The 11,795-nt window shown below is 36.8% G+C and overlaps 1 pseudogene; it reads right to left on the bottom strand.

The window, feature by feature from the left end:
* Positions 1 to 10,552: 10,552 nt before the first annotated feature.
* On the bottom strand, positions 10,553 to 10,978 carry LOC112303532 (small ubiquitin-related modifier 2 pseudogene; annotated as a pseudogene).
* Positions 10,979 to 11,795: the final 817 nt, after the last annotated feature.

Here is an 11,795-nt window from a genome sequence, read left to right as displayed (position 1 = left end):
GTATTCAAAGGGAAAGATAAATTGTTTCAAAATGCACAATGTTGATGCAAAGCAGAGCTTAGTCATTTCTTCATGTAAAATGTCTGTATAACAAACTAGGCTCCTTTTTCATCAAAAGATGAAATATGATTTCATGTCAGTGAATTTTTCACAGACTCAAAAGAACTGACAAAATCTGAGGTATGTAGTAGGGTGACTATGTACTTACTAAAAGCAAAACCAAACAAACTTTATCAATAACACAAGGAGGGGGGGAATACAATAGAAAGAAGAAGAGTCAAAAATGCATAACAGCTATAGGCAAAAAGGAAATTCTGTAAACTTAAATAATAAACATATGTTAAAATTTCAGAGGATTGCTGATCCATACTCAAAAACCCTATTATACTTTGAAATCTAAGTGATCCAACAGAGATAAAAAGAAAAAAAACCTGCAATGGAGCTTTTAACAAAAGTAAACAATAAGACAATGACTTTCATAAATGTCTGTATACCTTCCTACAGTTCTTAATTCCATTTCCTTTCTTAGTGTATGAAGGAAGATATCTCCAACCCACCCATGTGACCTAGCCCAGATTCCCAATCCTAGCACTGTGCCCCAGAAATATGGCTACACTGTGTTCTCAAACATGAGATATTCAAAATATGCCTTAGAGTTTTCTGGAAGGATCCATGAGATAGCTGAAAGAGGTGGCATTGGCAATTCCTGTTATGCTTTGAAACACTCTGTCTTTCCAGTTGAACTTGTTTACTAACTCTGAAGTATCCACACCAGTCTATGGATTCTGTAAAACTAATGAAGTTACTTCCAACTGTGACCATTTTAAACAAATTACTTCAGTCCACAACAACTAAAGTACCTTATCTATACATCTCATACTTCAATTAAATGTTCCAGCTTGGTGATAGAAAGTTCAGCTCACTGGGACCTGAGGCCTTCCAAGACATTTGATTCCCGAGTTAGGAAATATACTCCACCTCACTGTAGTCATGGAGATCTTAAAGTTCTAGAGTCTTCCATTTGTGATATCATTTGACCTATTTTGTTTGTTAGAGATCACCTATAGGCTAAATATATATTTAGCAATATACAAGAGGGTCTGAGCACCAGGATGCTAAAATGGGCCCATCACACAAACTATTTTATTTTTCACATTTACATCAATCACTTTTTATAAAAATAAAAATATTTTATTTATTTATTATAAAAATAATCATGTCTGGTGATGAATTCTAAATACTGGTCTATAACCAATAATGGCCATTTCAAGGACACAAAAAAGTAAGTGATCATTCTGAAACCTTCTAAGTAGCTCTTTGATTCCCAGCATCCTCAATAGCCCTCACCAACATGGTACAATAGAACAAGCATGTACTTGAAAGTCAGGTAGGTCTGATTTCAAATCCCAGTTCTGTTACTTCTTATCCATGTGATCTGGTCAAGTCACTGATGCTCTCTGAATATCAATTTTCTCACCTATAAAATAAAAATAATGAAGATAATAGACATATTATAGAGTTTTATGAGTAACAAATGGATATTATATATGTAAAACATATGACCCTACCTTGGAACCAGTGGCCACTCCAAAACTTGTACAGGCTCACAGGTAACATTCTGGTTGGAAGGGGCAGGTGAGGCATATTGATTTGAAGCTGAGATTATATGCTGTTTTTTGCATTGGTTGGATTTTTATTTAGCATAGTGTGTGATATTATGAAGATTAAATACCCGCCATCACCCAGGCAACTCCTTGACACTGCCACTCTTAGAGACTCATAAATCTAGCTTCCTTCAACAACCACACCATTGTTCAAAAGGTCAGAGATTCAGTATCTTCCAAAATCAGCATCTCTTTAGAAACTAACACCAGTACAACTCCCGTAATCCTGACAGTTCCACCCTCTTTGCAAACTAAATCCTGAAGGACTTTGTTACTTGGTTTTATACAGCTGGGATCAAACCATTGAGGCACTTTCAGGCACAAACCAGTTTCATTACAGTCAAGTAACATAGTGAAGACTTCATAATCACATGTGCAGCATTCACGTTCAGGTCCATAAATTCAAACTATTTTTCTTTTGTAAATGATAAACAGAATTAATAGCTTTCTTCAGTCTTCTGCATAAAACATAGAAGAACTAAAATGATCCAAACCCAGAATGCTTCAAAACAAGTAACAACAACTGTGCAAAAGCCTTACAAACCTATTTTACTTAGGTCTGTATTTAGAAGCCTTGATGAGAAGCATTGTGCCGCCATACCAGGCACTTAATCTGGAAGTTTCGTAAGTTTTACTTCTTTAGTTATCATCTGACAGAACATGGAAGGCAATTTTTGGCATTCAGAGAATGATTCCATTTTTAGTGCACATCCATTGAATGGGGCAATATGTAGGATTAGCCCCATTCAATGGAGGTATACTAAGCAGTGAAGTATGGTGAACATGGGGTTTGGAGCCCAACAAACCCAGGTTCTAGTCCTAACTTTGCCACATACCAGCTGCCACAAATATAATAGGAGAGAGAAAGAAAAGCTGTGGTATTGAAACAAAATAAAGACCATGGGCACACATGTGCTTGATTTCTTTATATAAACTGAGAATGATAATAACTACTTCAAAGAGTTGTTTTCATGTAACACAGTGACTGATGTATAATAAGCACTCAATAAATAAAACACCTGGGGTGGGGTGGAGGGATGGGGAGAAAAGGCATACAACTGAAATTGAATAACAATTAAAAAAAAAGTTAAAAGTAGAACTTAAATTTTTTCACCAAAAAAGAGATAAATATATGAGAAAGAAAACAAATAACAGTTATCAATTACTCACTATATACTAGGCATTTTTAAATGCTTCATATGTAAAAATATTTCAGATATGAATGATGAATAATTATTTAAACTTTATAACAATAAAATAATAGCTAATACTTATTAAATGCTTAGTACCGGATGCTGTTCTAAGAATATATATAAATTTTTAAATCCTCAAACAACCCTATGAGGTGGATACTAAAATCTCCATTATACAGCCAAGTAAGTTGAGGCTCAGAAAGTTAGGTAAACTGGCCCAAAATCATGTGGCTAAAAAGTGGCATAGGTATGACTCAAAACTAGGTAGTCAGTTTGACTTCAGAATCCATGAGACCTCTGAGCACAGGCTCTTCACCAGGCTCCTCTCCAGCCCCTTTGCTACTCATTCAAGCTGCACCATTGTAGTGTGGGGTGGAGACGAACCATAATGCAGTCCAGATTGTAATAACAAATACCATTTATTGAGCTTCTATTGTGTGAAAGAGATTGTGCTGAAGTGTTTTACATATGTTATACTGAATTCTTACATCAATAATGTGAAGCGATTACTATTAAGATTGTTTATAGATTATAACAATGGGGCTGCAGAAAAAAATCATGCAGCTATGTTTCCTGCTGTCCTCAAATCCAATTCTCTCTAACTCTAATCGACACATTCTTTGTAATTCTCATGCTGATCCCTCAATGGCCATCCCCTCCCTCCTCTCCCTGAGTGAATGATCATTAACTAGAAGACATAGGATGACATTTTCTATTCTTGTCTTTATATAGCTTCTGCATAAGAAATCTCTAGCCACCGCACACAAAAATATAGTAGCATCTTATCTACATGTGAAAAGTACTTTTTTCAATTTTTTGTTTTCACCAGGAGTGGCACTCAGCCATTAGGACACATTGAATTCTACCCTCATGAAAATTTGAAAGGGCCCTGGCTGGTGTGGGTCAGTGGATTGAGCACGGGCCTGTGAAGCAAAGGGTCACCAGTTCAATTCCCAGTCAGGGCACACAAGCCTGAGTTGCGGGCCAGGTCCGCAGTAGGAAGTGTGTGAGAGGCAACCACACATTGTTGTTTCTCTCCCTCTCTTTCTCCCTCCCTTAACCTCTCTAAAAGTAAATACATACAATCTTTAAAAAATAAATTAAAAAAGAAGTTTGAAAAGTTTTATACAGACCTGGGGATCAAGGCACCTTCTTAGCCTCCAACCAAGAAGTGTCATGTGTCCTTTTACAGTCTTATAAATTCTGACCTAATAAACCTGTCCAAAGCTTACACAGACAAAATTTCCTCTCTTCCTAGGACAGATGGAGCAGGGACTCTAAACATAAGAGATGTGGTTACAGTATTTGTGCGGTTGGGTCTTGATATTTCTAAGGACTACAAATACTTGGAATACAGAAAGAAACTGGAAAAATATCTCGTTGAACAATAACTCACCCAACTGGCTCAAAATAATTAAGAGTGGCTGGATAGCCTGGAAGGCGAGTCTTTAAACATTGGGTTTTAGGACATATTGAAACCAAATAAAGTATTCCTCAATTCAACACAGAAAAGTAACTACCACTTGTATTTTAATAAATCTAGTTAATCTAATGGATATTTTTTACCTCCAGAGTCTGGAAGCTCAGTACCAAATGTCTTCCAATGAACCTTGTTATTCCCAGCTGCCATCATTCACACTACTGAAGCAAGTAAAGATCAGGTCTCAGGAATTCCAAGTTTTAATGAGGACCTTGTTGCTGACTGACCAAATGGCCATGGAAAGTAGTGTAAGGTCCTTGCTGCAGAGTATGATAGTGTTAGCAATGGTTAGAACAGAGGTGGGATCAGTAGGTGAGAACTGTCTGTCTTCATGCTCAGAGGAAACAGAGAATAACTACTAGAAATGAGCCAATGTAAAGTCCAAAGTGGTCACCCACCCCATGTACTCCAAAAGAACCCCCTTTCTTTACTCCTGCAAGTAGGAAAAGTGGGCTTGTTTAAAGAAGAACATGGATCTTGGCAAGCAGGTTAGAAAGAGAAAAATGTATTTTATTTCTCCTCTTTGCTCTGAGTGGCAGAAGCCTCAGTATTATATGGAATATAGTGGACTATCCTAGAAGTATCTATGGACTCTTATAACAGATACAGAATAAAGACTCTTAGCAGAGGCTATGGCCCCACAGAGCCCCCTCCAACTTACCGTTTCCTGTAAAATTTCTGTTCTCCTACCCAAAACTGTTGAATGAATAAACAAATAATAAGATAATCCTACTTACCTTACTTAGAAAAGGGACCTAATAGAGCCAAGGAGTGATTGACAAGCCTTTAGAAATTCACAAATGTTCTTAAATCTGGGGGAACAAAACAGTTATAATTAATAAGGTAGGTAGATACTACTAACAAGCACTTGCCTTGGAATTAGAAGATGCGAGTGAGTCCTGGCTCTGCCAACTTACTGAACAGTTGAACAAGTTGTAAGTTCTTGGTGTTGATCACATTGTTGACAATTATTTACTATTCCTGTTGTTCATTCATTCAGTCAGTCAATCAATCATTTAACTAATAATTCTTGAAAGCTGTTATATCCCAGATTATGCAATACCAGTATCCCAGATACTAGGCAATGAGGCAGAAACAGGAATAAAAACAAGCCCTGGGCTTCTTTCCATTACCAGCCTTTGAAACACATATATAAATAGAAACACTATCATGTTGACATTCAATCTTCCTTAATAAAATATCTCTCACTTATTGAGCACTACTTCATAGCATGTACTGTGTTAGAAACTTCATAAATTACAACATCCCTTAAAAACTGGCATTATATTTATTTTACACAGTGATTTTCAACCTTTTATCTCATGGCATACATAAACTAATTACTAAAAATCTTCAGCACACCAAAAATATATTTTTTGCCAATCTGACAAAAGATGGGTATACTTTTGATTCATTCACACTGATTGGGTATTGTTGTGTTGGCTGTTGTCATTTTTTTTATCTGAAAATCTAAGGGAAAAGAGGTCAGTGCCCCTGACTAAACAGTCAGGTATTGTCTGTTTTAAAAATTCTTGCAGCACAACAGTGTGCCACAACACACCAGTTGAAAATTGCTGATTATACATATGAGATAACTACAGCTCTGAGAGGTTGAGTAGCTTGTACAAGGTCATATAACCTTGTAAGTGTCAGAGCTGGGATTTCAATTCAGGACAGTCTGACTCTAAATCTGTGCTTTTTCCACCCCACCACACTACCCCCATGTGTGATGTGATTATTAGCCAAAAGACTTTTTATTTTCTCTCAAGCATACAATTGACTAACAAGTGTATTTTTGCCTGTCCACCTTATGAAAAGGACAACAAATCATTGTTAACTCAGTCCAGGCACAATGCAATCTGTCCATATTGTCCCATGAAACTGAAGGTTGAAAGTGAAGATGACTAAAAGAATCCTAGGCAAAAAAAAAAAAAAAAAAAAAAAGCACATCAGCCTAATCATGGCCTGATAAGATGACATATGCAGCATTTATTACCAGTAGAGAGAGACTTGGTGTGCGTGGTCTCTGAGACTCAGTGTCAGGCCAATTATGGATCAAAGGGGCAAACATGCTTTCATTTTTCCTTCAGGGATTATCATGACCACTTAACATCACTGGTGATGGGGCAGCCTGGTCAAAATGTAGCATGAGCAGCAGTTTTTAGATCACTTGTGTTTATACAGGTCATTGAGCAAACAAACCTTAACATTCTTCCTTGCACAAGTTACAATTACTACCATGAGATCCAAGTTTAAGCATTAACTTTTCACTAATTCATATTCAGACAGCAGTAATATTTCCACTACAGTAACTATGTAGCAAAAACAACCAGATACTGTATAAATTATTTACAGACTGTGCCATTGACTTTTTTAATCCTCACCTGAGGATATGTTTATTGACTTTAGAGAGAGGAGGGGAGAGAAAGAGAGAAACAGACAGGAGGGGGAGAGAGAGAGAAATTTAGATGTGAGAAAGAAACATTAATCGGTTGCCTCTCATATATGCCCTGACCAGGAATTGAACCTGTGAACTTTTCATGTGCAGGACACTCCAACCAATTGAGCCACCTGGCCAGGGCACCCATTGACTCTTAATTAATCATAAAAGTCAGTTGAAAAGAAACTTTGAGAGCGTCTGGCTCAACTGTCACTTTACAGGTGAGAAAAATGGAGCTCAGCACCAGGAAGTCTGGAAATTTTACTGGTTATTACATACCAATAAAGAAATAAAGATCAAGGGGTAGGAATGAGGTAATGGAGGTCAACTAAATTCCTCATGCTCTTGGTCAAAAATTCTGTGCTATGGATATGACCAGTAGAGGAACCGAAAATGAAACCAGTCCTGATATGACCACAAACTAGGTGTGTGAACTTGAGTAAGTACCTTGGGCCTCAGTTTTGTCATTTATAAAATGGGGTCACTGCCATTGGTGCAGCTCACTTCCTAAGGTTTTTAGAAAGAATAAACAAGATAGTAGATGTAAGAAATGGTAATAGTTCTCAGCTCCAAAAAGGGATGTTTTCTACCAATTTCTCCAGCTCATTTATATAATAGGAACCCTGTAACCACATCCAAAAACCTAAAGCGCCTTCCTCCCCCAAGATGTCACCAAACACCCTTTATAGTCTCTGACTAGAAAAATTTAAATCTCTGAAAATAAGTGAAATTAGAAAACATATTACTAATGTTTACTTCTCCCCACCCCCTCCTTTCTTTCTGTCTTTCCACTCTAACATCATCTACCTCTTTTGCTGGCTTTTTTCTTTGAGGTATGAAATCCTTTATTTTAGAATGACTCAGTGTAAAAGGGAAAAAATCCAACCCTGGTTTCCCTCTCTTTGTCACAGAGCTGCTGAGTATGCTGTCAATCAATGTAGCAGGACAAATATCCTTCATTCTAAAGGGTTTTAATTCCAGAAACTGTTTGGGGCTAGGAACAGTCATCTCAGGAATGTGTTGTCCTGGCACTAAGAAACAATAAAAAGACATCACGTGTGTTCCTCTGAACAGTATTTTTTGTTCATGAATCTAACAAAAAATTGCTGGTCCACCATTTTAATCTCTGGAGATATACATATGTACATACACATGCAAACACATACCACCTAAGCACACAGGCATGCACCCTCCCCGGCTTGGTGGGAAAAAATAATTTCTAACCCTCTGAGAGGATTTTTGCATTAACAGATTGTGTAGTCCCACTAAGCAGAAAATCAGAGTGACATTTTTTAGAGAAATGAACACTTGTTCCATTTTTTTTTTTTGGTCTAAATTACCCAAAGCCTTTACAGTCTTGATATGGTTCACTTAAAGATCATTACTCATGTTACCAAGTGGGCGGCAGAGTGATCGTGCCTACACAAGGTATTCTTCTGGGTGTTGGAAAATGACAGGATTTAGTTATAGTACTGAACATGTTGAAGTTAACTCAGACTTACAAAGTTCCATCAGGACCATATAAGGGAAGATATTTACCCAGCAGCTGAAGTCAGGGAAAGAGAGGCAGAGGGATGAGTGCGTTAAGTGTTTTATAATTGAAAATGTTCAAATCAACAGACAGGCTAAAGGTCCCATAGGATGTTGCTATCAATTAACAATACAGCCACTGGTTGCTGTGTTTAATATAAACAACTAATGCAAAATTAGAAGAGTTTACTTAAGAAAAAAGTCTGTCAATTTCTCCCAACTTCCTTCTTTTATTTGGTACATAAATACTATTTGCCATGTGTCATTTTTCACTAAGATCAAACAAGCACTATTTTGAAAGAAACTGAAGAAATGATTATCTGTAAAAAGTGAAGCAAAACCAAATTAAAATCTTCTTGTGCCTTATAATACTCCCCAAAGAAGTGTCTAAGGTCTTAATTAGCTTCCTTCCCTTATCTCTGGTAAAACAGGCCCACAAAGTTTTCTGCCTCAGTTCCACAAACACATTAGAAAAATATGTGATCACCCACATGGAAGATGGATAAGCTTATTTTCATCCAATTTGAGGCTTACTGTCAGCGATGTGTGTACATTTGTACATTTTGAATAATAATTACGGAAAATTATGGGAGATGCTGTTAGGAAAATTGGTTTCATCAGACTTAGGAAGGACTATTCTTCTCATACTTGTACACACAGAGGTCTAATATCATAATAACACATGTTGCAAAATAAATTTCAAGTCATTTTAATGGAAATTATTCTCTAACCTAGGATGACACACTCTGTTATTTAGAATTTGATTCTGCTCCAGTGTGTTTCTAAAATAGCAATCGGAAATTAATTGAAATTTATTTTTAAAATATTTGATGCATATAAAGGATCTGTTTTTGAAGAGTGCCCTAAACAAAGGTATCTACAGACATCCTGGGTTGCTTCTCACTCTTCATTAGCCAGCTCCAACTTTTTGATATGTTGGTGAATGCTTTCTTTACCAAACACAAATAATTATGGTATTGCTTTCTTTTCACATTTAAGATTATTACCTGCAATTGAAATGTACATTTTAAAGTGTGACTCATTGCACATTCTAAAACATCTTCCCTACATTTCACAGAGCTCTTGCATCTGAAACTACAATAATGAAAAAGGAGGTCAATTGCCTGAATGTTCTCTTGTTCCAAAAGCAAAACTGTCTTCCCATGGGTAAAATATTTGTATTGTTGATGGTCAAATGACTTTTTATAATGCAGAAAGTTTCTCTGTTGTTTTCTTTTTCGTATTCCAAGGACATACACAGGAGAGAAAGGAGAAAACAGAGGGATTTGTCAAGGACCCCCCCTCAAATTCTATCTGACCTTCACCTACCTACTGTGCAATGATGCAACTGCTCCTTTGCTCCATGCCCCAGGCTGGCAGGACCCAGCTGCTTCTCAGTAGTCTGGTTCTGGGTGTGGAACTGCCCCAACTCTGCCCAGAGACTACCTCACTTCCAACTGGTTGGGACTGCAACACAGGAAGCAATGTATGAATTTGCTTCCCACAGAATTCAGAGTTCTGATTTCTGTAACATTTACCAAATGGCAGGCGTGTTTTAATTTATTTTTTTAAACAAGAAGTTGCATTTAAACAGCAAGATGCTTGACTTAAAGGAAAAAGTGTCTAGGATTTATTTCTTTGAGAATAATTTATTCCTACTTAAGGACAGATTGCCCTACATGTATGTAACAGCTACATACAAAAAAAGTCATAAAATCATCCTTGGTTGTACAATGATAAATGAAAAACATTAAAATTATACAATTTACCAAGGTACACAAAGATTTTTATGTTGTTCTTGTTTGTTAAACAGTGAGAGCAAACAACTTACTGGAATATAAAAATAAGAGCTGAATGAGAACATCACTTATGGAGAAAGGGAGTATGTTGATCAAAACATACCATTGGCCATTTAGTTTAAAAAATGCAAATGCTTGTGCACATATATCAGTTACTTTATGTACAATAAAGGAATGGGGGAAGAGGAAAATGAAAGAATAGAGGAAACTATACTGTTGTAGTCAGGAAGTGATGGAACAAAATTGGGGGGGGTTCTTTTTTTTTATTGCATCATTGAGTTTTATTGTATTTTTGTTGAAAATTATATAGAAAAGAAATACTTTACCATATTTTTCCATCTCCAGAGAAATGTGAAAATAAGGATGAATTGGATTCAAAAGGAGAAAGTGAGAATGTGTTCTTGATCTAGAGGAAGAGTCCTGGAGTAAAGTAGCAGGTTCCCTTTTTAGTAGACATCTCCTGTCTGCTACTGGAGCATATCAATTGTATCTTCAGCTTCCATTTCCAACTCTGTAGGTGTGTCCATCTCATTGATTGACTGTCCATCAAATCGGAATCTGATCTGCCTCTTCCACCAACCCTGTTGTTCACAATAGGCTTTCATTAGTTTACTAAGTGGTGTATGCCTCTTAATCTTAAACTGCACCACAAAACCATCCTGCGCCGCCACCTTCAAATTAATGTAATGGTTATTCTCAGTCTTGACTCCTTTCTTGGGCTTTTGGTGAGCCACGGTGAGCAACAGAGTCTCTTCAGCTACTGCTTCACAAACGAGGTACCAGGTCCGCAGTAAACAAGCCTGGCAGGTCTGTTTTAAATATCTCATTTTGCAGTCAGTCTTCAGCCGTTTTATACATGTCACCCTATACATAGCTACATCCAGACAGTCCCATAGCTTCAATTTGTACCATTTAACTAATCCTTATATACTCTTAAAGTCTTCACTTTTTTAATATAGAGGGGAAAATCATTATTCAGCATAATAATAAAAAACTATTATTTGGCATGTTAGTAATCCTAATAATGGTAATAGCAGCTATCATTTATCAAGTGCTTATGGGGTTTAGGCAACATGCTATATGCTTTCTGTACCTTATCTCATTTAATCCCCAGCAAAACTCCCATCAGATCAGTTATATCCATTTTACAAATGGGGAAGCTGAGGCTCAGAAAGATTAACTTACCCAAAATCATAACAGCTAATAAATAAGAGAGATATCATTTGAATCCTACTTTGTCCTTTCCAAATTTACATTCCTGACCTCCAAGCTCATGATTCTTAACCGAGTCTGCACATTAGAATGACAATTAAAGTTGTATCTCTAGAAGTGGGATCCAGGCATCAATATTTTTTAGGACTCCCAGGTATTTCCATATAGCTACAAAATTCCTAAAGTTTTACTGAAATTTTATTATTGAAAATATTTGTGTGACAGTCTGGTTACTTTTATAGGTTGCTGTATTAGAAAAACTCAGTTTTCCATGTGAGTCTTCTTTGCTATTCACACAAAACACTTCTGGTCACCAAGTGTATGAAGGATTTTACCCCCACACCAAGAAATTCTCTGTGACACCCGCCAAGTATTCTATAATTTCACTCAATCCTGACACTATCTACCTGGATATAGTGTCAGATCCCACAGGTTAAGGCCTCACTCCCACAAAACTATGCTTCCTCCACATACACT

Source organism: Desmodus rotundus, chromosome X (genome assembly GCF_022682495.2).
Source record: "Desmodus rotundus isolate HL8 chromosome X, HLdesRot8A.1, whole genome shotgun sequence".
NCBI lineage: Eukaryota > Metazoa > Chordata > Mammalia > Chiroptera > Phyllostomidae > Desmodus > Desmodus rotundus.
The sequence above is the reverse complement of the archived record's forward strand: the minus strand, read 5'-3'. Positions and strand labels throughout refer to the sequence as shown.